The sequence below is a fragment of the Mustela nivalis genome, assembly GCF_964662115.1.
Source record: "Mustela nivalis genome assembly, chromosome: 9".
Lineage (NCBI taxonomy): Eukaryota > Metazoa > Chordata > Mammalia > Carnivora > Mustelidae > Mustela > Mustela nivalis.
In genome coordinates this window covers 77,881,559-77,908,078 of record NC_139028.1, presented here as the reverse complement: position 1 = coordinate 77,908,078, position 26,520 = coordinate 77,881,559, and the positions used below count along the sequence as shown (strand labels likewise).

Sequence of the window (26,520 nt, the reverse complement as noted above, 5' to 3'; positions counted from 1 at the left end):
ATGAACAAATAAAATCTTATTTTAAAAAATGGAACCTTGGGGCGCCTGGGTGGCTCAGTGGGTTAAGCCTCTGCCTCTGGTCGTGATCTCAGGGTCCTGAGATCGAACCCCGCATCCTGCTCTCTGCTCAGCGGGGAGTCTGCTTCCCCCTCTCTCTCTGCCTGCCTTTCTGCCTACTTGTGGTCTCTCTCTGTGTCAAATAAATAAATAAAAAATCTTAAAAAAAAAAAAAAAAAAGGAACCTTGAGAGGCACCTGGGTGGCTCAGTTGGCTAAGTATCTGACTCTTGATTTTAGCTCAAGTCATGATCTCAGGGTGGTGAGATTGGGCCTGCTTGGGATTCTCTCTCTCTCTCCCTTTACCTGTCTTCCCCTTTTGTTCTCTCTCTCTCTCCCTCTTTCTCAAAATAAGATAAATAAAGAAATGGAACAGGGGAAATATTTCAAATAGGGTAACCGACAGAGGAGAAGACTCCCTTCTTCCGTGGGTCATTGAGGTGCCAGATCAGAAGTTCAAAGAGGCTTGGGCTGGGCTCACATCCTCATCAGTTGCCCAAGGTTTAATAGATACTCTTCCCCAGGGCTTCTCTCTGAAGGCACAGGTGGTGGGGACCAAGATGTCACTCACTTCAGAAGACCGTACCCTGAGAAACTCCAGTGGCTGTCCTTTGAGTCTTGGGGCTCTGGCCAGATAGCCCCTGGTATGGCTGCAGCTCAGGTCTTTGTAAGTACCTGAGGGCAAGGCCCTGTCTCAGAGGTGCAGGACCTCTGGCTCAGTGAGGGTAAGTAATTTCTTGGAGTCTCACAATCAGTAAAGGATGTGGCTGGTACTGCAACTTACTTTGTATGCTTATGGGCCGGCCCACCCTACCTCAAGCAGAGCTGCACTGCCTGCCTCCTTGGGTCCGAGTGACCCAGCCCTTGTGGGGGCTCACCCAGATGAAAAAGGCCTTGCTTGTTTGATACAGTGGTTGGGGAGGAAGAACCAGGTTGAGTAACTAGAGGGGAGAGCACCAACATGGGGGGGCTTGGACTTTAGAGGCATACAGAGTGGGCTGCAGCCCCAACTGCACCCTCTACTGGCTGTGAGACTCCCAAGAAGTCACTTACCTTCCCTGAACCTCAAGTCCTGTACCTGTAAGATGGGTTTAGGGAATATGAACACCAGGGGATCACTGGCAGGAGGACGTGTGAGTGCGCTCAAGGCAGAAGGCACAGAGCCTGGCATAAGAGGCGGGTGCTCAATCTAGGTTGCAGGATGGATGTGCCCATTGGGCTGTACATGAGAACCTTCTGGTCTACTTCTAGTCATAGTGGAACCTTTCTCTTTTCTCTGCTAGTCTACTTTTCTCCCATGAACCCATCTGGGTCCATGGATTTGCTAGAGGCCATGGAGTCTGTGCCTTTTTGGGAAACCCTTTGTTTTATTACAGTGGGCTGTATGGTTACTGGCCAGAACGTTTCTAATTTTTCAGGCATTTATGAGAATTAATTGCTTGGTGACAACACATGTATCTTGGTATGTTGATGTCCACTCATAATGTTCAAGGTGTTTAGAAAACATGGAGGCCAGGGGCGCCTGGGTAGCTCAGTTGAGCATCTGACTCTTGGTTTCAGCTCAGGTCATGATCTCAGAGTTGTGAGATCGAGCCCTGCCTCAGGCTCTGTGCCGAATATGGAGCCTGCTTGGGAGTCTCTCTCTCCTGCTCCCTTTTCCCCTCCCTGTTTGTGCGCTTCTCTTAATAAATGAATGAATAAATTAATGACTAATATCTTAAGAAAACAAAACAAAAAACAAGAAGGCCAGATTGTAAAATATCTGTATGGATCCATTTTTCCTGGCTTCCAGAGAAACATTTTCAGAAGTCTAAAATATTAGATTGAACTTGGCCACCTCACTGGAACCTGAGTAGTAATAGTATAGTGGCTAATACGGCAGTAATAATAACTTACATTTACTGAGTGCCTTCTGCAGTTCCACACTTGGAACACCTAAGCTCAAAGGGTTTCTGAGGAGATTAGCCATTTCCATATCAGAAATCAAACCAAGCAAAAAACTCCCTAACCACTCTCTGGTGATAATAGCCATACAGTGAATTACTATGCATCCATTTAAAATGGTGCTGTAAAATATTAACTAATGATATGGAAAATGTTCTCTGTACCTTGGTAGATAAAATTATGGAACAGGCTGGCATTTGGAGGTTCTCAGTGAATGTTTAAACCCACATCCATACAAAGCAATGCTATCACCTTCCTCATTTTATTGGTAAGGAAATTAACTTGCCTAAAGGTCACACAGGATTTTGGGTTTGGGTCTTTTGTAAGAATCCAGTGTTATCCTTAATGACTTCATCTGTTTCCATTAAACAAAAATAGACATTCTATAATCAAGAGTTAATTGCTATATTGAGAGCAAAAAGACAAATGAGGCAGGGATACCTGTTTAAGAACCACATTGCTTTGTTTCCATAGCTCTTATAATTGGCAAAACACTTTATAGGATTTATAGTGTATATAATGTATTCCTAATTTTAAAAAGAATAGATATTCATTATATAATTAAGAAAAGAGAGAAAAGCCCAAGGAAGGAAAAATATTTATAATCTCTCAAGGAAAATCCTTGTTAACATTTTTTCTTCCTGTCTTTTTCTTTGCAAAGAAAATTTTACAAACCTAGGATGGTGTTGTATGTATGGTTTTGATTCTTGTTTCTTTCACTAATCTATTGTAGACATTTCTCCCCATCCTTAACTGTTCTTCTATAGTGTCTGGTTTTTATGAGAGATTATCAAATCTTGGACATTATGTTGTTTCCAATTTTTTTTCATTATTATGAATGATGCTTTTTTTTTTTTTTTAAGATTGTATTTATTTATTTATTTGGCAGAGAGAGACACAGGGCCAGAGAGCACAAGCTGGGGAAATTGCAGAGGGAGAAGTAGAAGCATGCTCCCTGCTGAGCAGGGATCTTGATGAGGGGCTGCATCCCAGGACTCTGGGATCATGACCTAAGCCAAAGGCAGACAATTAACCGACTGAGCCACCCAAAGCGCCCCTAAATGATGCTGTTATAAACATCCTTGCCTTCTTGAACATCAGTGTTTATTTCCTTAGGATAAAATCTTGGAAGAGTTGGATTGTTGTTGGGTCCTAGGACAAGAGCCTCTGAAAATTCACTCTCTGTTTACATTTTCTCTTTTGATCCCTAATATAATCTTTGGAGCTGGTTTGGGAAGGATTATTATCTCCATTGTACAAATTGGAAGCCGGAGTTTATAGAAGTCGCAGTTTTTCAAGATAAGAAACTACTTTGGTAAAAGGAATCACTTTAATCCATTGAGCTGGAGAGAATAGAGTAGGAGGTAGGTTTCGGTTTGTCAGTTTTGTCATACTATATAGACTTTCCAGAAATTCCACTTTCTGTAACTTCCCCCCATGTCATGGATGTGCCCTCTGGCCCCACCTAGAACAGGTTTCTTCATTAACTGTTCACGGAGGCTCCCCTGTGGCCATGAACTGAGTTCACTCAGGCCCTTTTCTGAGTTAAGTCATCCTTGTTTGCTCATGAAGCATGGTTTTTCATTTATCTGCTGTCTTTGGTACTACTGTGGACACATAGTAATTTATCAGTAATCCTCTTACTATGTGTATTAATCAGCCCTTCAGGTTGGAAGTGACAGAAACCCAACTCAAACTAACTTACACAGAAAAACAAGGTGTCTCTGTTCCAGTAACTGGGAACTCCAGGAGTCAATTTGACCTGGCCTTGGCACTGTTGGACCCCAAGTGCTCACTCTCCTAGGATCTGTGTATCACTTCTTAGAGAAGATTTTGACTGGCCTTAATTGGATCCTGGGCTTATCCCTTGGATGAGTACCCCTTGGGTAGCTGACAGTTGCAACCTGAAAGTGTGGAGAGGCGGCCTTCATTGAAGAAAAGTATGTGAACAGGGCATGCCTATTATATTGTGATAGGTAGGATTGAGCATGGTGCTAGGTGGGGTCTGGCCAGCTCAGAAAAGAATGAAATCACTGGGGGTGACTAGGTGGCTCAGTGGTTAAGCCTCTGCGCTCTGTTCAGGTCATGATCTCAGGGTCCTGGGATTGAGTCCCTTTGCTCAGCAGGGAGCCTGCTTCTCCCTCTGTCTCTGTCTGCCTCTCTGCCTACTTGTGATCTCTCTGTCAAATAAATAAGTAAAATATTAAAAAAAATGGAATCACCATCTCTCTTTTTCTCAACATGCTTCTATTAATGCAACCTAAAATCAAAATAGGTTCCCTACTAATGTGTAGTCGTAGCACACCATGTGCTCAGCCTTTCTCTGTCCCCTTTTATACTATTTTTGCTGGGATATTTTAGACTCAAATTTAGGTTTTTAAGCTTATCCCTGTTAGATTTCATATGGCTGTATTAGGTCCAGAGAATCAGCCTGTTGAGACCCTTTAGCCCTAGTTCTGTCATGTGACATACTGGGCTGTCTCCAGCTCAGTGCACTCTGTAGTCAGGTGACAGGTGTGACTGACATTTAGTGCGGGGAGTAGTGGGGAGGTGGGGAGGTGAGGGAAGGAAGGCCACATCTGGGCCATTGGCTGCACTAAAAGAGTCAGAATCTTCTCATACCTCCTCCTACCTTGCAAACCTCTATAGTTTTATTGTTGTTAATGTTTTATTTTTTGTGGCCTGTGAGGTCAGCCTTCTGGTTCATGGTATGTCAGAGCTTTCCAGGAAGGGAATCAGGAGGCCCCAAATGGACTTAAGTCGAAGTAGGAGGGCTCCAGGTTAGATATTAAGAACTTGTTAGCGTGGGTGGGTATGGGAGGTGTGCTGGAGAAAGCAGGCTGCTGGGCACTAGCAGGTTCCTGAGAAGTCTTCAGTGGTATAGGGTGGCGAGCAGTAGATTGGAAATGACTGTGAGCTCCTTGGGTTATAGATTGATTGTACCGGCCTCCTGCATGCAGGCTTTCTTGGTGGTGAGCGCGTGGCATTGCTGTTGCTTTAGTGAAGGCTCCAAACTGTGTTGTTTAGCTGCAAAAACAGTTTTCTTCCTTTCAAGCAAGAGACACAAAGCGGCCCTTCAGAGAGGACAGCTGGACCGGCAGCCGTTCTGGCAGTATGTGGAGCTAATCTGATGCAACATCAGATGGCCTGGCAGTAGCAGAGCTGGATAGCAGCATCCGGAGGGACCCCTGGAGAACAGAGGGCAGTGGGGGGAGCCTTGCCCTAGAAGGTCCTGAGTCCACAGACAGTGACAGGCAAGAGGCCTGATCTAGGCACTGGCTTGCCTGTGGGTCAAGCAGGAATGACAGTAGAAAATGGCCTTTTTTTTCTGTGGTCCAGGGGGTCTGGTGGAGCTGGATGTGCTGTGTGTGTCTTTTTGTTTAAATGTGAGTCTGTGAGCTGTTCCCTTTCGGTTTTCTGGGAGAAGGACGGGGAGCAGTTTCCTCTGAGCAAGAGCATTACGGGTGCCTGTGCTGTCCTCACCTCAAGGTGGGTCTGCAAATCACTCTGTCTGCCGTCCTCAATCTTTAACTCCGTGTGTTTCTCTGTCTCCTTTGCTCCCTCTCCTTCATTGTTTGTGTCACTCCTTTCCTCTTCTCTCTATGCCCTGAGCCCCCATTCCACTCTTAGAGAGTTGGGGGTTGGTTAGACCAGGACCAACTTCCTCGTATTTAGATGAGCCCCTCTTTCGGGGGAGCAGGATTAATGAACGGTCTAGAGGCCAAGGCTGTCGTTGGCTGCTGAGGAGGGGGTTGAGGTGGAAAGCTGGCGAGACTGTGTTTCCTGGAGTTGCCTAAATCACTCTGGTGCCCAGAGAATGCAAGACAAGTGCTTGTCTTGGTCCTAGGCTGTTTGTTACACCAGAGGAAACTGGTTTACAGAGTACTTCTGCATTGGAGAAGGGGAGTGAGTGGAGGGAGGTGGGGCAGCTGGTGGGCTGTTCTTTTCTGGACCTGGGGTCCAGTGGGACCCTGGGCTCCTGGGCATGAGGTGACTTGTGGGTGGACCTCAGGAATGGAGGAGTGTCTTGTGGCATCAAGCAGAGCTGTTTTCTTCCTTCCCCTTCCCCAGCCTGGTGGAGAGCTATATGTTGAATGTCTATTTAGCATTTGTCTTTGACCCGCACTGCCCAGGCCTCAGATCCCCAGCTGAGGGTCTATTTGAATATTCCTTATCTCTGCTCCAGAAATAAAGGAAGCCAGTTTGGGAAAATCTAAGTGGGGGAGAGGTGGAAGGTGCTAGTTGAGGTCTGCCCTGATGAAATGCTGTCTGGGCTGTTCTCGGAGTTGCTGGAGAAATTATATGTTAATGGGAACGTGCTTTTCTAAACTTTAACTAGCAAACCAAAGAAATGTTTTCTTGTTAATAATGTACCTGGTAAGCTGTTGAGCTGAACTTTCACAGCCAATTTAAAAAAACAAGGCAGGGAATTTAAAAAATAGGACATCCAGAGCACGCGTGTCCTAGAATGATTTCCGTGTTTCTGTTGGAATAAGCAGTTTTGTGCTACTGGGAGGGTTTCAGTGGCCCTGGACGTGCTGATGCTGGGCTCCCTGTCCCTGAAAGGTAATTCACTATGCAGCCCATTTGAGATGAACTAGGAAGCCATTTCCCCACTAGGAAGCCATAAAGTTGGGGCAGCTTTTCCCACGGTGGGAAAGCCAGGTCGGAGTGGCCTAGGCAGAGCCCCGAGCTCTCCGCAACCGGTGCGGGCAGATGATCTAGGCATCGGAGAGCAGTAGAACCCTCCTGGCCCAACAAGGGTGCGGCTGGCTGAAGGACTAAAGCCGGGAGTGGAGTTTCTGCTCCGGTATCTGAGATGACAAAGCCCTTCTGCAGAGTATGCTTTGGAAAAGGGAAGAGGTGTGTGTGGGGGGAACCAAACCCAAATATCTGAATGGAAAGTTTAGGGAAATTGAAACAAAGAATCCTCTTGGAGTCTGAGTGGTGTGTGTTACTACAGGAGATTGGTCCCTTTTTTTTTTTAGAGTCCCTGGATCTCAGTCAGGCCCTTGCCAAGCTTAAGGTCCCGACTTCACTTTCACACCCTGGCTACTGACTCCAGATGTCCTTGTATCTTGCTGGCTCTTGCTGGTGTCCTGGTGGGCTAGTGGCTCCCAGTGTGGCCCCCGGAAATGAGCTCTGGGAGTGGACTTTGCCTGGCTTGTGCCTGTGTCTCTTAAAGTGCCTGTTAGTAGTGGTTGCTCCGGGGATGTTTGTGGAACGCATGGGCTGGTTACTTACAGCTGTGCGCATCATATGTGTGTATACACACACACACACACACACACACACACACACACCCGTGTCCCCGGTCCTGCCTCCAAGTCTGTCCTATCTCTCCAGCCTCATCCAGAGTTCTCCTCTTCCTTCTTGGGTGTCCTCACCCCACATGTGTTATTAGAAGACCTAGTCTACACTGAGCAAGCATCGCACTAGTGTTTTATGTCCCCACAGCCACCCTGGGAAGCAGGTGATCGTGTTATAATGTTGTCATCTTACAGATGAGAAAATTGAGGTCAAAAGGGGTTAATTAATTGGCCACAGAAGTTGATGGTGATACCACGGCTTACCCACAAATATCTCTGATTCAAAAGCTGAGTTCTTCTAGGCTATAAACCTCCCTTTTCCTGGGCTTTAAGCTAGAGTAGAATAGGTACCTGGGGGGAGGGGAGGAAAAAAATGCTTCCATTCTCCCCTTCCCACTGTTCCACTGTTCACGGACAGCTGTCTCTCACTTCCTCTGGCATAGGAGCCCCCTAAAGATGCATTGGCAGCAGAAAAGTGACAGGCTCTGAGGGGTTTGTGGTGGTGGGTTTGGTGAGTTTATTTCCCCCTGTTATCATATCATGGCCATTGGTATAATATATAAAAATCAGAAGGGAAAAATGGCACCAAAGGAAGGGTTGGTCTAAGGTAGGAGTCTTCAAACGTTTTTGATCATGTATATCCCATTAATAAATTAGCATGTACCCTAATATATGTAGACTCATTTATACATTTTATACACAAAGTGTACTAATGAACCTATAAGACATGCACACACACACACACACACTTAAAAGGATGATACAAAAATAAACGTGAATAGGTGTTCTAATATTTTCTTCCTGAGCCACAGTAGATGATCTTGAGCACCTCAAGGTTGAGTATGCCCAACTTTGGAGACCCCTGCTGTCCCCCCAACCCAGTTATCTGATCAATGCCCTGTGACCATAGTGCCCCATGAGAGAGTGCACGTGGGACTGAACCCTCCGTTTTCAGGTACCCTGATTTTCAGAAGCAGGCAGGGTCTGACCTTGCAGGCTCATGGTTGTCAGTTAGTGTTACCAAATTGACTGGAACCAAGGGGGAGGCTCTCTCCGCCGCTGCTCTGGCTGCAGGCCTTTGCTGTTATTCCTCAGCCTCTCAGTCCGTCCTAATAGCTTGCAAGTCATCCTAGGAATGGTGAGGGGAGAAAGGCCACCTCCTGGGGCTTGAGTACAAGTACAAAGACTGGTGAGGATGTGGAGAAATTGGGACTCTCATGCATTGCTGGTAGGGAGGTAAATGGTGCAGCCACTATGGAAAACACTGGCGATTTCTCAAAAATTCACATAGAATTAACTGCATGATTTAGCAATTCAGCTTTCACGTATAAGCTCAAAAGGATTGAAAGCAGAGACTTTACAATAGCCAAAAGGTAGAAGTATCCATCAAGAGATGAACAGATGAACAAGATATAATATATACATGGAATGGACTATTGTTTGGCCATAAAATGGAAGGAAATTCTTATACATGCTACAAAATGGGTGAACCTTGAGGACATCATGCCAAGTGAAATAAGCCAGGCAGAATAAGACAAATATTGTATTATCCCATTTGTATGAGGTAGCTAGAGTTGTCAAAACATAAAAACCAGAAAGATTAGAAGTTACCAGGGCTAGGGCAGGGGGAGGGAGGAATGGGTGTTATTGCTACTAATGGTTGTAGTGTTCTGTTTGAGGTAATGAAGAAGTTTTAGAAATAAATAGTGGTGATGGTCACCCAAGATTGTGAATATAATGAAATAAGAAAAAACTTTTTAAAAAGGAGGAGGAAGCAAGGAGAAGAGGCTGGGGTCTGGGTTGGAAGGACAGGCAGGTTGGTTACTTCCTTTGTCTGACTATGGTGCAACTGTGGATCAGATGCCAGGCTGTCCCCATCCCTGTGGGCACTGGTGCCAGGCATTAGGGCTGCTAGAATAGGACACCTGTGGCCACACCCTGGCAGTTCTAACTGACTGTACAAATAGCTCTCCAGACCTCCCAGGGGAGCGGTCATTGAGATTGAGGCCACGAAGTAGGTCCATTTGTCCCTAGTTTTGTCCCTCTCCCCAGTCAGCTGATGACAGCTCTGGTACTGCAGCCCAGCACCCTGTGATCACAGACACACCTCTCTGGCTGCCCCGTTGTCAGAACTCCCTGATTTTCAGAAACAGGTAGTGGTTTTCCTGGGAAGGTTGGAATCATGAAGTAGGGCAGACAGGTTTCTGTGGAGTTAAATTTAGGGCTTAGAATCCAGGGATGGCTGAGAAAAAGCTGTATTTAACTGCTACCCCACCACCAAAAAAGAAAAAAAAATGTCCTAAATTAAGTACAGCACATGGAACCTGAAGGTACCTCAACCAAATTGGAACACATCCCTCTAAAAATAAAAGATGCTGAAATCTGGAAAGTACCATGTATGGCTGCTTGGTCAGGTGTTTGCTTCTCTGCTTTTCTATTTTGGCCACCTTATCCCAGTACTGGAGTGGCACAGGGACAGTGTCACTCTCCTCCCAGAGACTAAAGCCTTGTCTTTCACGATGCATGGTCCCTGGGGTGGGGAGTGGAGGCTTTCTGCTCTACAGATAAGGAGGCTGAAGCCAAGAAGTGCCATGATGACTGTCCCCATGGGTCACCATGGCTGCCCCTGCTTCTCATTACCCCCTTTCCCAAAATGTCGGTTAGCCCTTGGTTCTCCTGGGGATGGGTACCCTTAACTCAGAAGCCCCCTTAGTATCACCTAATTCCCAAGGCTCCAGTGGCCGAGCCCCATAACTTGGACACTATGATTTTTCTTGTTGCTCCTGGGTGTGCTGGCAGACTGGGGTGCATGAATGATTCTCAGAAACAGAGATTCAAGTGCCACATTCGGGCCAGTGTGCACAGGCAGAAGCTGAGCTTACAGGAGAGAGGACTTGGGGCTGTTTTAGGAAGTCAGTGTTGCATGGAAAAGATGGTAACCGTAATGAAAGATGGGCACTTACTGCATTTGGTCCTGTCTCCGAGGGTCTTTGCGCAGACTGGCCTCTTGACAGCCCTGAGAGGCACATATTGTGATCGTGCCCAGTTCCAGTGAGAAAACTCTTGGGTATCTTGCTCAGGGCACCCACCAGCAAGAGGTAAGTATGAGATCCGAACGCAGGTAGTCTGTCTCCAGGACCTGTCCACCTCGCTGTGTATATGCCAGTCATTTCTGCCAAAGCCACAGGGCTTCCTCCTCACTGAGGCATAGATTTGGGACTCAGGGCCCTGGTGCCCCTCCTGTGACCTCCTAATTTGGGGAAAAGGGCATAATAAAGGTTTTCCTGCTCCCTTTCCCCCACTTATTTCTCTCCTGGAGTGGTGGCTTTGTCAGCCTGACTTCGGCATGTAGGCTCCTGCTTTCCATGTGGTGCATTTTAGTGTGTGTGCAGGCCTTTTGATAGGTGTTCCCTCATATTATCTCACAATGGCCAATGAGTAGGTATTACTACTACCAATTTACGGAAGTAAAAACTGAGGCTCAGAGAGGTGAACAGCTTGCCCACATCAAATAGCTAATTAATGGCAGAACCTTAATGTGATCTCAGGATCATCTGGTTCAAAAGTTTGTGGCCTTTTCACCTTCTTCCCCATGCAGTGCAGTGGGCCCACCATGACCTCCCTCACTCTTGACTCTGCCGAAATCCTATCTCTGGCTTTGATGATGCCAGGGTAGGTTTGAGGGCCAAGGTTGAAACAACATTGCCCTTTCCAGAAAAGATACTGGGGCAGACACCAGTGAGGAGGGTCCTACGACTTGCCCCAGGTGTCCTGCAGGTCCTGTCTGGGAGAGTAACAGCTAGGGTGGCCCCCTTTGGGCGTGGCCAGGGGTGTGTGTGCAGGACCAAGGGCCTCTTTTCTGGGCCACTTCTCCGGTTGCTTGTGGCCCGTAACTGTAAACTCTCCGGAGTTCTCAGCCAAGGGAAGCAGAGGGAGGATCAGTACCTTTGAGGGGCCGAGGCAGGTGTGAGAAGCAGATGCTCTTCCCTCTCTGAGGCTTGTCCTCCGATGAGCTGCATGGAAGCTGGCATCAGGATCACTCGCGCTGGGAGCCTTTCTGCAGCCCTTCCTGGCTGAGTTGCTGAGACATTGTCATTTCTTTAGGAGCCTTGGTCTTCCTGGTGAGTGGTAGAGGAATAAGCTTGGGGCAGGGGTGGTTTGGGAGACTCACTGAGGGAACTTTGGTGAATGATCGGATTTTTCTAAAACTGGAGGGCTTTGTGTTTTGGGGTTGGAGAAAGCTGTAGCCAGAAAATGAGGAGGAATATGTTTCAGAGAATCAGGTTCTTCAGCTGGAGCGGAGACCCCCACGGGCAGTCGGCAGTAGGCTTCCTGGAGGGGTTCACGGGGTTGCTGCTGGCTGGGTCCGTTTTGGGGAGCATTGGCTGGAGATGTGGAGGGTGGGGACAGAGGTGATGAGAGGAAGCCTGAAGTTTGAGGACAAGTGTGGGTTCAAGGAGCTGGCTGGTAACTAGAGTGAGATCTGCTTCCTCACCCTGGCCCAGCCCCCTGTGCGCCTCAGTGCCCCCATCTGTATGTCGGGGCTGAAATTCTCTGCTGGCAGCATTCCTGCCGTATGGCTTTGGAGGCTGCAGCTGCACTGTAGCCGTCACTCTGTTGGTGTCATTATTTATTATTTAAGCACCTCTCTCGTGGCCAAGCAGGGGCCTGTGGGTGGAGTGTCACCTTAGGCTGGGGTCCCCTTTCTCTGCTGGACCCTGCGATCACTTGTCTGTAGTTAGCACCTACTGCGTGCGGGGGGTATGCACCAGTGTTCCACGTGGGTTGGGCATGGAGGACTAGGAGCCATCCTGGAGTCTCCAGGGAGGCTCTTCCCTCCTGTTCGGGCTCCTGCAGCGCCTGTGTCTGCTGGTAACGGTGTGCACGTCCGTCTCTCCTCACCCTGTCCCACCCTTCTCCCCCCTCACCAGGGGCTGTTGCTCACTCTCATGGTGCCTGGCACACAGGACTCAGCAACCAGTTAGTCAGCCCAGCAGGGAGTGTGGAATCTAGATCTGCAGTGGCTTCTCATCTCATTCCCGTTCTCTGGCCCAGCTCAGGCCCTGGCTGCCATTCCTCCCGCTCAGGGAGCCAGACCCTTGGGGGCTGTGCTGGCCTCTCCCGGGGCGGGGGGAGAGGCAGGGGTGGTGCTGGGGCTGTGATGGCTCTGGGAGCAATGGTGCTTGGCCATTTGGGACAAAAACGAATAGGAGTCAGGGTCCAGGGAGGAAGAGGTCATGGGAACTAAAGGACACATGGCCCAAGGTGGACAGAAAAGCCAGTTCACAGCAAGGGGTATGGTTGGCAGAGCCGTGGGAGGATGTGAAGGTGTGTGTGTGCATGTGCATACAGTCTTGGTGGCGGCGTGGAGGGCTGTGATGTGGAGCGCACCCGGCCAGCACTCATCCCTGTGTCTTCAGTGGGTCCCTTTGGGGGCAGTCGGTTTCAGCTCTGAAAATCCATCAGTGTTATCTGGGCTCTTTCCCCTGGGGTTTGACCTGGGGTAAGCCATTTGGGGATGTGGGCCTTTGAGGCAACCCTCAGTCCCCTCCACCCCAGAGCCACATTTTATGGGAGAGCTCCAGCCAGGCACAGCATACTGATAAAGAAGTGTTTTCATTCTCAGGGACGTTAATTACCACAGATTAGATTTCTACTGAGTGGGCCTTTTGTTGCAGGACCCTTTCTAACCAAGGTGGTTTCCATGAGCCAATTCAGGTTCATTACTTGGGTCTGTTACCACCTGGGGTATTCAGCTCTGATGTCACTGCTTATGGCCCCACTGGGTCTGGTCTTTCAAACTTGGTTTAACTCCTGTTCTGGTGTCTCCCTGAGACATCGCTCTCGTTGGGTGCTGAGCCTGCAGAAAGATAACCCAAGCATGTAGACACGTTTTCTTGGCTCTGTGAGTTTTATTAAACATTTACAAACGTGTTTTCTTCAGTTTCCTGAGGTGATCTGGCACAAACAAGATGGGCTTTCAGTGTTCTTTCCAGTTGTCATGTTCATTTATAATTCCATCAGTTCCCGTTCTGTGGAGGAGACTGGAAATGATCAGGCGCTGGTGGTCTAAGGAATCCAGCCTGAAAGTAGGAAAGGGTGGGGCAGTTGGTGGCTGGTCCCCCGAGTGTGAAGACAGGGAGTTCTGGCTTGGGCAGGGTCTGGACTCTGACCCACGCACAGGCTTGACACTTCCATTCCCGCAGTGGACACTACTTGGGCTTCTGAGAGCCTTCACGCTTTTCCTTTTCAGTATTCTTTCTCTGGTTACAGCTGCTGTGTAACTAAGAAATCAGCAAAGAAAAAAAGAAGTCACCCATAATCCTACCACACCAAGAGAATAGATCATGACAGTCAAGATCTTATCATAATTCCATATAGATTTTGTGGGGCATTTAAGATCATTATTGAGGTCTTAACACTCTCCACTTTGTCTGTATCTTGCACTTGCGGAACAGTTCTTGTTACAGAAACAATGTACATTTGATCGTGGAAAACTTGGAAAATACCGAGGGAGAGCACAGAATGAGAAGTAAAAATTACACTGATTATTCATCCAGAGCCAGCCATTTTTTTGGTGACTGCCTACACTGCCAGCCTTCTTTCTCCAGGCTGTACCCACATTATCTCTCACCACAGATTGGGATCGTGCATATACAGACATCCTTTCTCTTTTCCTTTTTTACTTAAAAATATCCCATAAATGTGTGTCATGACATGCAGTTTTCCTGAGACAGGTTTTTGAAAAATAATTTATTTAGGTGAAATTCATGTAATGAACCATTTTAAAATGAACAATCCAGTGGCACTTAGTACATACACACACAGTTTTGGGCTGCCACCATCTCTGTCTAGGTCCAAAACATTTCCCTCGCTGCAGAGTAAAACTCCTTGTCCATTAAGCCATTTCTCTCCATTTCCCCCAGCCCCTGGCAACCAACCAGGGAAATCTCTATAGATTTTTCTATCCTGGATATTTTATGTGAATGGAATCCTACACGAGACATGTTTTTGTGTATGTGTTTTTTGTTTTGTGACCCCTTTTTCTTTTCTTTTTTTTCTTTTTGAGACATGGTTATTTATTTATTTATTTATTTTTTAATTTTTATTTTTATATAAACATATATTTTTATCCTCAGGGGTACAGGTCTGTGAATCACCAGGTTTACACACTTCACAGCACTCACCAAAACACATACCCTCCCCAATGTCCATAATCCCACCCCCTTCTCCCAACCCCCCTCCCCCCAGCAACCCTCAGTTTGTTTTGTGAGATTAAGAGTCACTTATGGTTTGTGAGACATGGTTTTTAATGGCTCCATGCTGTGCTTCTTACCCATTTGAATAGGTCCCAGATCTTCAATATGAGGTCCATCATCCAGGAGCTGGGATTCTGTCCTATGGATGTAATTTATCAAATCCCTTGCTTCTGGACACTGAGGTGGTTTGCAATATTTTTTTATGCCTACAGGTAGTAATGGGTTGAGCATCTTTGTGCATAAATTTCTTTTTGTATTTTCAGATTAGCCAGGACACATATTCTTGAATATATCCATGCAATTTAATTTGAAGTCATTGTGAAGTAAAATCTTTCTTTTTCTTTTTTCTTTTTTTTTCTGGGGGGAGGGGTTCTCCTTGAATGAAAGACTTTTGCCTCTAACCTTTGGGCTCCCTGTTGCTTTTTTGCCAAGTCTTGTCTCTTCCATCAAAGCAGTTCCTCAGCAAGGGTGACTCATGCTGCCTTGAACCCTGCAAAGTGATGCTGCCTCACGCCGCATGAAGGCAGCACTTCAGCCTGCCTCTTTCCTAGAGATCATGTGGGCTATTTTTGCAGAATTTTTCTGTTCTTCAAGGGCAGCATAACTTTTGCAGAGACTGGTTAAACTACTTTAGATGGAGTTGACAGGGCTGGCCAGTGCTTGCAGAACTTGTAACTGCCAGACACCTCAGGTAAAGGTGACTTGCTGCTTCTCGTCTCTCATCCAGGTGCAGGAAGTGCCAGAGTAAGACTCGCTGGGAGAGGTCCCCATAGACATTGTGGTGAGGGAACAGCCAGGAGCAGGCTTCCTGGAGAGGCCTCAGACTTCTGCAAAATTTAAGACTGGCACAATTTCCTTTATCCTTGTCACAGACTTGGATTAGGTATTAAAACAGGAGCTGCCTTTGACTCCTACTGTGGCCTTGTGAGCTGAAGTGAAGTCTTATCTTTGCTGTGCCGTTAATTAGTTGTGTGACTTTTGGTAAGGCACTGCTCCTCTCTAGGAATGAGATTGTCTGGACCTAAGTGAGTGTTGAGTTGCCTTGGGCATTAAGGCCCCTTCGGAATTGCACTTGCTGGGCCATCAGTGATGACTGTTTTCTCCAAGCCTAGCACAGTGCCTGGTACAGAGTGAGTATTCAACATGCACCCGTGTGAGTGCACGAACACACACACACACACACTCTCTCTCTCTCTCTCTCTCTCTGACAGTCTCCTCTGAGCTGCTCCATTATGACTGTAGGATATATCTGTTTGCCTGGTCCCTATAGGATATACACAAAATGAACGTACTCCTACAAACTAGATCACTGGGTGTGGTTCTGCCCACACTGATTTCTAAGTTGCTATGTATGGTCTCTAAAATCTCCCCTTTTCCAGGTGACTGGGTCTCTAATCATGCTGCAGTCATTTTAAATCCCTTGTAGTGGGCTCATTAAGCCTGACTTCATTTTAGATAACTGGGAGTAGTCCTTAAAATCCCATCCTTCCCTTCTGCCATTGTAATTTTTTGGAGGCAGTTGTTACAATTTTTTTTTTTTTTAAAGATTTTATTTGTTTATTTGACAGAGAGAGGGACACAGTGAGAGAGGGAACACAGGCAGGGGGAGAAGGAGAAGTTTGCTTCCCGAAGAGCAGGGAGGCTGATGTAGGACTCGAGCCCAGGACCCTGGGATCATGACCTGAGCTGAAGGCAGATACTTAACGACTGAGCCACCCAGGTACCCAGTCTTTACTATTCTTTAAGCTTCATTGTTTCTGAGCTTCAGTGTATCTAGACTATCTTCTCTTTTAGTCTGTTAACAACTGACTTAATTCAGTTAATGCTGGGGAATCAAAAAGGAGCAAATCGTGGCCCCCCAAGATGCCATAGTCCAGTAGGACAACAGATACACTACACAAACAAATGTAATGTGACAGGGAGGACTTGTGTAGAATGCAGCAGGAGCACAGTGGGGTATGTGGGGCATGGATCCATTCCATGGGATAGGTTCAGTTGGAAGCAACATTTGAACAAGGTCTTAAAGGATGGATGGTTAGGAAGTTGTCTTACTGATGGGTATGGGAAGAGTATTCTGGGAATACTCATTCATCATTCATTCATTCAGCAAGTCTTGTGTTATCTGCTGCAGTCTAGGCCCATGGTTTGTTAGGAGTTTAGGTTTTCTTCTTTTATACTCTACGGAGCTTCACATAGTGCTTTGTATGTACCAGTTGTTTGGGAAATATTTGAGTAAATAAAAAATTTCATCTGATATGTAAGGGAAGTAAAAATTCTGACATTTGTAGAAACTGACTTTCAAATGAACAATGTGTATGAAAATAAAGCATAAGCAACTGTAAGGTATGCAGTTGGTGTTTAACTCTCTTGTTAGGTTTTTTTTTTTCCCTCAAAGAGATTATTTGTAGGATTTTTTTTTCGCTCTTTTAGATAACCACAACATTTATATTCTTAGTTTTTTATTCTGTGTTTCAGTAGTGCGGGGTAAGAGAACACTGACGGTGATGTTTTTATTTTATTTCATGATTTGTTATTGATTAACACAGTATATAGGGGCAGAAACCCTACAAATCTCTTACCTTGTGGATTTTCCTTTGTGTGAAGTCTGCTTCTTACCCAGCGCAACCCCGAACTTCCATTCTCACACCTTGATTCAGGTCAGCTTCCTGTGGGCCTGAGGGGTCAGTTTCTGAAGTATCTGTAGGTTTCTATTTGGTAAGTCAACTTTCTAATCATGATAAAGGCCAAATTATTCTTTTAGAGACCTGGTGCAATTTGGCACATTCCTGTCTTACCAGTTTCTTGAGGGGGAAGGGAAAGAAAAACACAAGCACCCTTTAAATCTGCTTTCCATTTTCCTGCAGAGTAAACAGTAGACTTTTCATTTATTTGAACGACAAAAATAAACACAAACTAGAAAAACATTGTCCAATCAACCAGGCTAATTTTCCTTAGCAGGTAGCATAAATTGTGTTTATAAATGCAGTACAACTTATTTAAACATTAAAAGCTAATTAGTAGGGGCACCTGGTGGCTCAGTCGGTTAAGTGTCCCACTCTAGATTTCAGCTCAGGTCATGAGACTGAACCCCGTGTCAACTCTGTGCTGGGTGTGGAGCCTGCTTAAGATTCTCTCTTTCTCTTCTTCTGTCCCTCTCCCTACCCCACTCTCTCTCTCTCTCTAAAAAAAAAAAAAAAAAAAAAAAAAAAAAAAAAGTAAAGGGCTCTGATGTCAACTTTGTCAGTAGAAGTTCTTCTGTTTCAGTATAAAATTACATAAAGCATAAAATGAAATCTTGCATGTCAAACATGTGATCAAGGGTCTAAGTGTATTACCATTCTGGTCCTTATCATTTGGTCTAGCTTATTTAAGTTTTAAATTGGGGTGGTACACATAATTGTTTCTATGCCAATACCATAGAACTCTAATATGAGGTGAGGAGCTGATTACTGTGAAGAGCAAGGTTTGAAACTTGTCTAGGAGAATCTATAATCCAGTGGAATCTACACGTATCATTTCTATGCCTTTACATACGCCTAGAGTGCTCTTTCATTGTCCCCTCTTGTGCTTCTGGCACCTTAATCCTTAGCCTTCAAGACACAGCTAAAGCTTTCCCTGACCTCCCAGTGTCTTTCAGGGTAGTGGTTCTCCAACCTTGGGTACGAAACAGATGTACCTTAGAATAGTAATAAAAGGATGCTGGGTATGTAGGGAAGACTGGTTCCCTGCCCTTGGGGCACTCACAGATGATTTACACCCAGTGTAGTGAGTGCCAAAATGGAAGGATTCTCTGAGTGTTGTGGGAACTCAAAGGAGGGAGTAGTTGGAGAAACATGAACAGGGAGGTAGGGTGAGGGTTGGGTAGGAGACATTTGATGTGGGCCTTTAAAGGTCTGGGAGTTAGGCAAGGGTACCTGAGTCAGGGAAAGATGTTTGGAAGGTGTTCTATACAGAGTAGCTCTGTGTGCATTGGCCTGGAGGTGTGAAAGGCTGAGGTTGTGGGGCTGGTTAGATGGTGTGTGTGGCCAAGGTGGGCAAGGCTAAACTACTTGTGGGGACACACTGGCAGGTCAGGTCTGGTGGGTACACTAGAATGGGCACACTAGACTGTGCTTAGGAGTTGAGACTTTATTCTGTATCCAGTAGAGGTTGTATTTCATGAAAATGAAAAATAAATCTGATTTTCTCAAAGGCCAGGGAAGAAAGAAATCTCTCCTTTCTGGATATGCACAGCCTTTTGGATCCCCTGATGGCCTGAAGGATTTGTTCCTCACATCCCTTTCTCTTTAGCTCCCTGGAACCTCAGGAGCAGCTTTGTCCAGGAATCCCTGGTTCCCTGGAAGCTTCTCCACAGGGGGCATCTCGTCCCAGCGCTGGCGCGGGAGCTCTTGCATTCCTTTGAGCTTTCACCTGAGACTTCACCTGTAATGGTGGTCATGGCCATGCCCATTGGTTCTCTGTGGTCTCACCTCACAGATTTTAGGGTCATGATCTGTAGTGAGGAGGAAACACTTCTCAGCTCTCTGCTGCCCTCCAGCTCTGACTTCTCCCTTCTCTGTGGCCCTCTTCTACCTCCACACACTCAGTCTGTCCATCTTTACTGTCTGGTTTGCACTCCCCACTCCACTCAGATCTGCTTGGCTTCCTGCTTACCAAGCCCAAAGGCTACTGTCAAGCATAGTTCCGCTCACTCTTTGACTTTATTGACCAGTCTCTCTCTCAAAACCGCACCTTGGCTGTTGTTTGGTCTCCTTCCCCTCTGCTCTCCTGTCCTCTCTCCAGTCTGGTTTTTCTCTCTCTGAGTTTCTGTGGCTTATGATATCTCTACTCTAATGGCATTAAAAAATTTTTTTTATTTTAAGTAGGCTCCACAACCAATGTGGGGCTTGAACTCACAACCCTCAGGTTAAGAGTCACATGCTTTACTGACTGAACGAGCTAGGCACCCCATGTTACTCTCTTTTTTTGGTTTTCTGTGGTGATTTATATTCGTGTCTTTTAAGTCCTGTGCCAGACTCTCAGGCAAGATCCAGTTCTTAATTCTCTTTATTTCCCCAAGGGCCCAGTACAGGCATATAATGGGACATAGGAATATAGGAATGAATACTTTCTTGGTGTCTGCTGTAAGTTAACTGTTTAGTGGCATTTCTCAAAGTGTTTTCCATAGACTGTCTGCATCAGATTAAGGTGTGTATGATGCTTTTTTTTTTTTTTTAGGATTTTAAAATTTTATTTATTTGCTACAGACAGAACATGAATGCAGGGAGAGGGGCAGAGGGAGAGGAAGAGAGAGAAGCAGAATTCCCACTGAGCAAGGAGCCTGAGGCGGGGCTCAATCCTAGGACCCTGGGATCATGACCTGAGATGAAGCTTATCTTGTTAAAAACAAGATGCCTTACTTGTTAAAAACATAGGTTTCAGGGCCCTTTCCAGATTTATTTTATTTTATTTTACTTTTTTAAAAGATTTTATTAATTTATTTGACAGAGAGAAATCACAAGTAGATGGAGAGGCAGGCAGAGAGAGAGAGAGAGGGAAGCAGGCTCCCTGCTGAGCAGAGAGCCCGATGCTGGACCCGATCCCAGGACCCTGAGATCATGACCTGAGCCAAAGGCAGCGGCTTAAACCACTGAGCCACCCAGGCGCTCCCCCTTTCCAGATTTATTAAACTGGACTCTCTGGGAGTATGACTCTGGACTCTGCGATTGATTAATTGATTGATTGGTTGAAGTTTTTATTTATTCATTTGAGAAAGAGAGAGCATGAGCCAGCCTGGAGGAGCAGAGGGAGAGGCAGAAAGACTGGAGCAGACTCTGCAATGAGTACAGAGCTCCATGCGGGGCTCGATCCCACAACATCCAGGTCATGACCTGAGCTGAAACCAGGAGTTGGAAGCTTAACCCACTGAGTCACCCAGGCGCCCCTGGAGTCTGCACTTCATTTATGTATGTATGTATGTATGTATTTATTTATTTATTTATTTGATAGACAGAGATCACAAGTAGGCAGAGAGGCAGGCAGAGAGAGAGAGAGGAGGAAGCAGGCTCCCTGCTGAGCAGAGAGCCTGATGCGGGGCTCCATCCCAGGACCCTGGGATCATGACCTGAGCCGAAGGCAGAGGCTTTAACCCACTGAGCCACCCAGGCACCCCTGGAGTCTGCACTTTAAACAAGCAACACTCCCCCCACCCCCCTGCCCCGCAGTGATCTTATTCTCACTGAAATCTGAACTTCTGATTTAAGGATCAGGTTTATAAATGCATTTCTGTTGCTGAGCGTCAAGTATCTTCTGGATGAGATCTGAGGTGAGCTGGATTGCTGTCCATTTTTTCTCACCTGCGGGGCAGCTGGGACTTGGATGGAAGTCATGGCTTTTGGGAAGTGGTAAATGGGAGGGGAGCACAGAGGAGGTGGTGCAGGTCACACTGAAATGGGTGGATAGATAAAGCTTGCCAAACAGAGGCGGACAGCACATACAGAGAGGCACAGTTGGGAAGCTTTCTGGGAGGGGAAGCCAATATGAGCAAGGCATGGAGATGAGCAATCCAGAGGGTGGGGATGAAGGGAGTGTGGGTTGGTGGATGGAAATACATGAGGGGAGCAGAAGAAGACAGACACAGGTCATGGGGGCTTGGGCACCATGCTGGGGAGTGTGACTTCCTGCCTTAAAGATGCTGCTGAGGAGACTCGAGTGTAGGCCTCTGTGTGCACCTGTTACCTGCAGGGCCTGCTGTTCCCTCTCTGTGTTGAGGATGTCCTTCAGGAGTGGGATAAGTGGGGAAGGGCTTCCTGGAGAGGGCAGTGAGAACTCTGGTGCTCATGATCAAGTTCTAAAACCTTTACATCCATGTATGATGTGAGAATGTATCTTCCTGTTTCAAATTTCTGTGCTTTAAAAAGTCTTCAGCTCCTATGAATTCCTGGGACCGTGTTTGTATATATGCCTCCCCTTCATCTTGCCTCACAGTTTGGGGTGTGTGTGTGTGTGTACATGGGTAATTGTGCAGATACTGTTTTACCTATCCTTTCTTGCTCATTGCTACCACTGCTGTCACCTTCCAGGTGTGAGGGAAATGGAGGGGGAGGTAATGCAGGGCATTCTGATACATTCGAATGTGCTTTATTTGACAAAACAGTAGCCTGTTTAGTGGTCACCAAAGGGACTTAATAATGCTACAGATCCCCAGGTCGGGTGGGGACTGGGTGTCCATGTTCCCCACAAAGTCCCGGGGGTACGTGCTGATGCTGATGTAGCTGCATTTTGGAACCATCAGCCCAGATAACCCACTCAATTTGTCCTTTCACCCTGGGATTAAGGGTCCTTGAATTCCTCAGCTGGAATGGGGGTTTTTGAACTTGAGGATGACTCCCTCCTCCACTTTGATCAGTAGAGAGGAAACTACCTTGCGGAGGAGAGAGGAGGCTGAGGGATGTTCCCATAGGTCTGCAGTGCACGATGGGTGTGTGTTGCCAGAGCTGGAGCCGAACAGAATGCTCATTAAGACCCACAACAAGTTAGGGCCTGTCAGTAATGAGTACTCTTTGCTGTTTTCTACAGAAATTTCACTTCAAAACCTGATTTGCCTTCAAATACTCTGATTTGCCATTCTAATTAGGCACTGGAGTCAGGTTTTGTGGGCAGGCTTGTGGCACCCTCTGTGCATCCCAATTCTGTGAACCTCTAGGGAGACACTTGAAGTAAAATTCTTTCAACATATCAAAAAAGTCAACACAAACAAGAATCTCGGTGGTTTCAGTTTTCAACCCCAGAATTTTGGGTGTCCAATTTTAAAGTTCCTATCCCGCCTTGACTTTAAGGTTGGTGTAATCCTGCTTTGTGATACGGAGTGAGGAAAGAGGATTTCACATTTTAAGAGGGGAGGGTCACATTTAAGAGGGGGGCTCTGCAGGTGGGGGTATCCAGTCCTCTTCAGGGCTGGTAATTCAGTGACTAGACTGTTTGGGAGAAGGCACTGAGAGGAAGCCTGGAAGCCTCAGTCCCAGGCTGACTGGGCTCACACTCGCATGCATGCCAGCTTCCCTAGTCAACTTTGCCCACCTTTCCTCATCTAGCATTGTGAGGGCCATGGGAGCCAACCGCAGAAGTGCCCCGTGTGGAGAGCAAGGGCGACACCACAGACAGTTCCTGCCCCCTTGAGGAGGACTGGGGAAAGTGAGGAACTTCCCTGAAGTGGAGGTCTGGCTCCCCTTGTATGAGGAGGCTGAGGAAACCACAGTGGAGGGAATCTAGCGGGCTCTGTCAGTGAGCCGACTGGGATTACCAGTCAGGGAATGCTTTTTTCCTTAAAAACAAAACTAGAAGTACCAGTCACCTAAACGAGAGAGCAAAGCAGTGACGTCCTCTGGGGCCAGAGAATGAAAGGAGTAGATTTTTGTAGGACTTTTGTTCCCAGTCAGGTCCTTATTGGGCTCATGGTCCAGCCTTTTCCTACACCCAATTCCCTGATTCCTTTGAAACTGCCTTTTAATATAGCCTTTTTTATCCTGGTACTATGCCTTCTTCCCTTCAGATCTGCTCTCTGTAGGACTCTCAACCTCCCTCCCTCATGTTCTCTTGCAGCCCCTCACCTCCAAAGAGCACCAGATACTCTTGCCCTAAGATTTTATGGAGCTTCCATTTATTTACCTGATAAAGTCCAATGACCTATTGATCCTGTATCCATCCATCTAATGCTCCCCCAGTACTATAGGACTGTGAGGTTTCTGTCATGTGACAGAAAGAAGTACAGTTCTTAGAGAACCACCAGGCCACTGGAAGAGGCAAACAGTTAAGTACAGGAGCAAGTTTGGTGGGCTGTGAGATAACAGAGGTGGGGCATCTGGGCTGGATCTGTTAATAGTCTTTCTTCCTGTAAGATGAGAACACATTAGATGCTGGAATGAAACCTACTGATTTTGAGTACTAGGAGGGATAATGATAATGATGCTTTGTAAACAGGCCTACTTCAAATTAAGCTTCTTTAAAAGCATTAACTCTTTTTGTGGCACAGTCGGTTAAGAGTCTGACCCTTGGTTTTGGCTCAGGTCGTGATCTTGGGGTTGTGAGACTGAGCTCCATGTTGGGCACTGTGCTCATTGCGGAGTCTGCTTGAGATTCTGTTTCTCCCTCTCCCTCAGCCCCTCCCGCCCACATGCTTGCTCTCTTTAAAATAAACCAATCAATCAATCTTAAAAAAAAAATTATTAGCTCTCCTGAGCCTCACCTTCCTCATCTATAAATTCGATAATGCATAATAATAGTACCAGCCTCATATGATTGTTGCTAAGGATTAAATGAGATAATGCATACTTTTGGAACATAGTAACTGGTCAATAAATATTGGCTCTTGTAATTATTATCAAAGTCAGAGAAGGAACTTTCTCCAGGATCCTTGCGGGGGGGAGTCACTGAAAATACAGAGGAAAAACATCTCCAGCATTTTGCTCAGCCATGAATTCCCTGAGTCTTATAAACCTGTCTGTTGCAACATGCTTCAGCATAAGTGGAAGGAATAACACCAACAGTGCTGTTTGGTGAAAGAACGCTGCTGGAGAGAGAGCAACACCCTGTTTGTAAAGTGTGGATGTTTGGATGCTGGATTTTTTTTTTTTTTTTTTAAAGAGTGGCATTTTAATACTTGCAAGATGGTTTGGTACAGTCTTTCCCAAACTGAGGCAATATCAGAATCACCTGGGAAATGTCTTAAAAATACAGATCCTGGGGTCCTTTCTCCCTTCTCCTAAACTGACCCAGTATATCTGGGCAGGGCCTGGAAGTCTGTGTTTTAAATAAGTGCCTCCAGACAATTCTGTTTTGCAGCTCAGTTAGGGAACCTAGGACAGAACCCAGGGCTCTGATGCCAAGTACTAGGCTTAGCTTCTCTTGGTACTGCCTCTGTCTACCTGACTGACCTGCTGGTTACCAGGACGTCTGAGTCCCAGACTTATCAGGTGTGGGTGTCTGAGGAGATGAAGAGTGAGCGCACTTGTACATGGGCTCTGTAAATGTAAGGATTATCATTTCTATTCATTTCTTATGACAGGCTCTTTCTCTTAGCCCCCCTTCTTCCTCTAACAATTTAATTGGAGTCACCACTGCACACATTTATCTTTTAAGCCTGTGGTTGCTTCTCATAGGATTTAATGTTGTAAAATAAGGAGCAAGATTCTGTGCATTAGCCCACCAACAAATTTTCTTTGTTAAAAAAAAGCCTGTTAAAAGCCTCTGATTCTGAGCTCGGGTCTGTATGCAGACTTTGTTCTATCAAGTGGAGGGAGAATCTATGCTAAGTGTTTATGATTAAGGATTGGAAAGCTTGAGGTCTGTGCCGTCCTGAAAGGTAGCGCTAGCAACATGTGACTATTGAACACTTGAAATTCAGCTAGTCTGGATTGAGATGTGCTCCAAATTTGAAATATATTCCAGATCTGAAAGACTTCATGAAAAGAATGTAAAGTATATCAGTAATTTTTATACTGATTACGTGTTGAAAATGATAATATTTTGGAAATATTGAGTTAAAGTATATTATCAAAATTAATTTCACTAGATCTTATCTTTTTTTTTTTTTAAAGATTTTATTCATTTATTTGACACAGAAAGAGAGAATATAAGCAGGAAGAGTGGGAGAGGGAGAAGCAGGCTTCCCACTGAGCAGGGAGCCTGATGTGGGGCTTGATCTCAGGACCCCAGGATCATGACCTGAGCCGAAGGCAGATGCTTAACAATAGAGCCACCCAGGAGACCTAGTGTTTACCTTTTTTAATGTGCTACTAGAAAGTTTAAAATTGCATTATGTGACTTGCCTTATATTTCATCAAACAGTACTGTGTTCTGGTTTAAGCCAATTTTGGGGGAAAGTTCAAAAAGTTTACAATGTTTCCTTTGCTTGCAAATTCAAACTGTGGGCTTTCCATTTGCAATGGACATACATACAGAGCAGCTATTTCAAATCATTTAACTTGACAGTGAATATTTGAAGAGTTGTTTTGCTTTTTTTTTTTTTCTGAAGTGGAGATTTCAGGAAATTGGGTCCAAAGGGCATTTGTGGCTCCTCTACTATTTTAAAAGAGTCTTTTCTAACATCTCTAGGAGGGGCAAGAAGAAAGCCCAAGTGGAGAAATGGCTTTGCTCAGATCAGATTTTTATCTCAGAGCTGTAAAGCCCAGAAGACAGCAGCGTATAGTGGACACTGCCATTCATTTTTTAACTCGGGGCTTGGGATGAAACTGGTGCCATACAGCAATGAAAGCACTGCTTACCCTTTTTCTAATCATTTTTGGCCTCTTCCTGGCTTTCTGCTTTCTCTTTCTCTTCCCCTGATGTGGTTTTGTGATTACTATGTGTGAGACCCAGCCAGGCACTCGGCGGTGAGGTGGAGAAAAACACATTTAGCAATGGCCAAGCTGGAGTGGGCACTGGTCACTGATTTCTCTCTCTAAATGGCAGCATTCCTGGGAATTCAGAGCATTTTCTGCATCTCCGAAGTGGTAATGCTAAAAGCTCTTGTGTCTGCCTCACGGTGGAGTTATGAGAAATCATAAGGAAAAATAAAAAGGCAGGACATCAGGGGTACAAATAGTTGATAGTAAAAGTCCAGCTTCTCTGCCATTAACTATTTCTGGGGCAAACAGTCTCTCTTCTGGAGGTCTCAGATCTTTCTCCTGCTATACACTAAGGAGAGAGAATGGCTCACTATAGTTAAAAGGGTACAGGTCTAACTGCAGATTGAATTCCAGTTCTGCTACCTACTAACTGTGTGACCTCGGGAAATGTACTTGACCTCTCTGAGCCTCACTTTCCTCATCTGTAAAATGAATAGTAGCACTTCTTTTTTTTTTAATTTTTTATTTTTTTATAAACATGTATTTTTATCGCCAGGGGTACAGGTCTGTGAATCGCCAGGTTTACACACTTCACAGCACTCACCAAAGCACATACTCTCCCCAATGT

At 45.9% G+C, this 26,520-nt stretch overlaps 1 protein-coding gene and 1 long non-coding RNA gene across 18 annotated transcripts in view; one reads left to right on the top strand and one right to left on the bottom strand.

Moving 5' to 3' along the window:
• Positions 1-26,520, bottom strand: part of LOC309872724 — a 639,146-nt gene that overhangs the window by 308,510 nt on the left and 304,116 nt on the right. The window lies entirely within an intron of this gene.
• Positions 1-26,520, top strand: part of PLEKHA7 (pleckstrin homology domain containing A7) — a 213,842-nt gene that overhangs the window by 36,563 nt on the left and 150,759 nt on the right. The window lies entirely within an intron of this gene.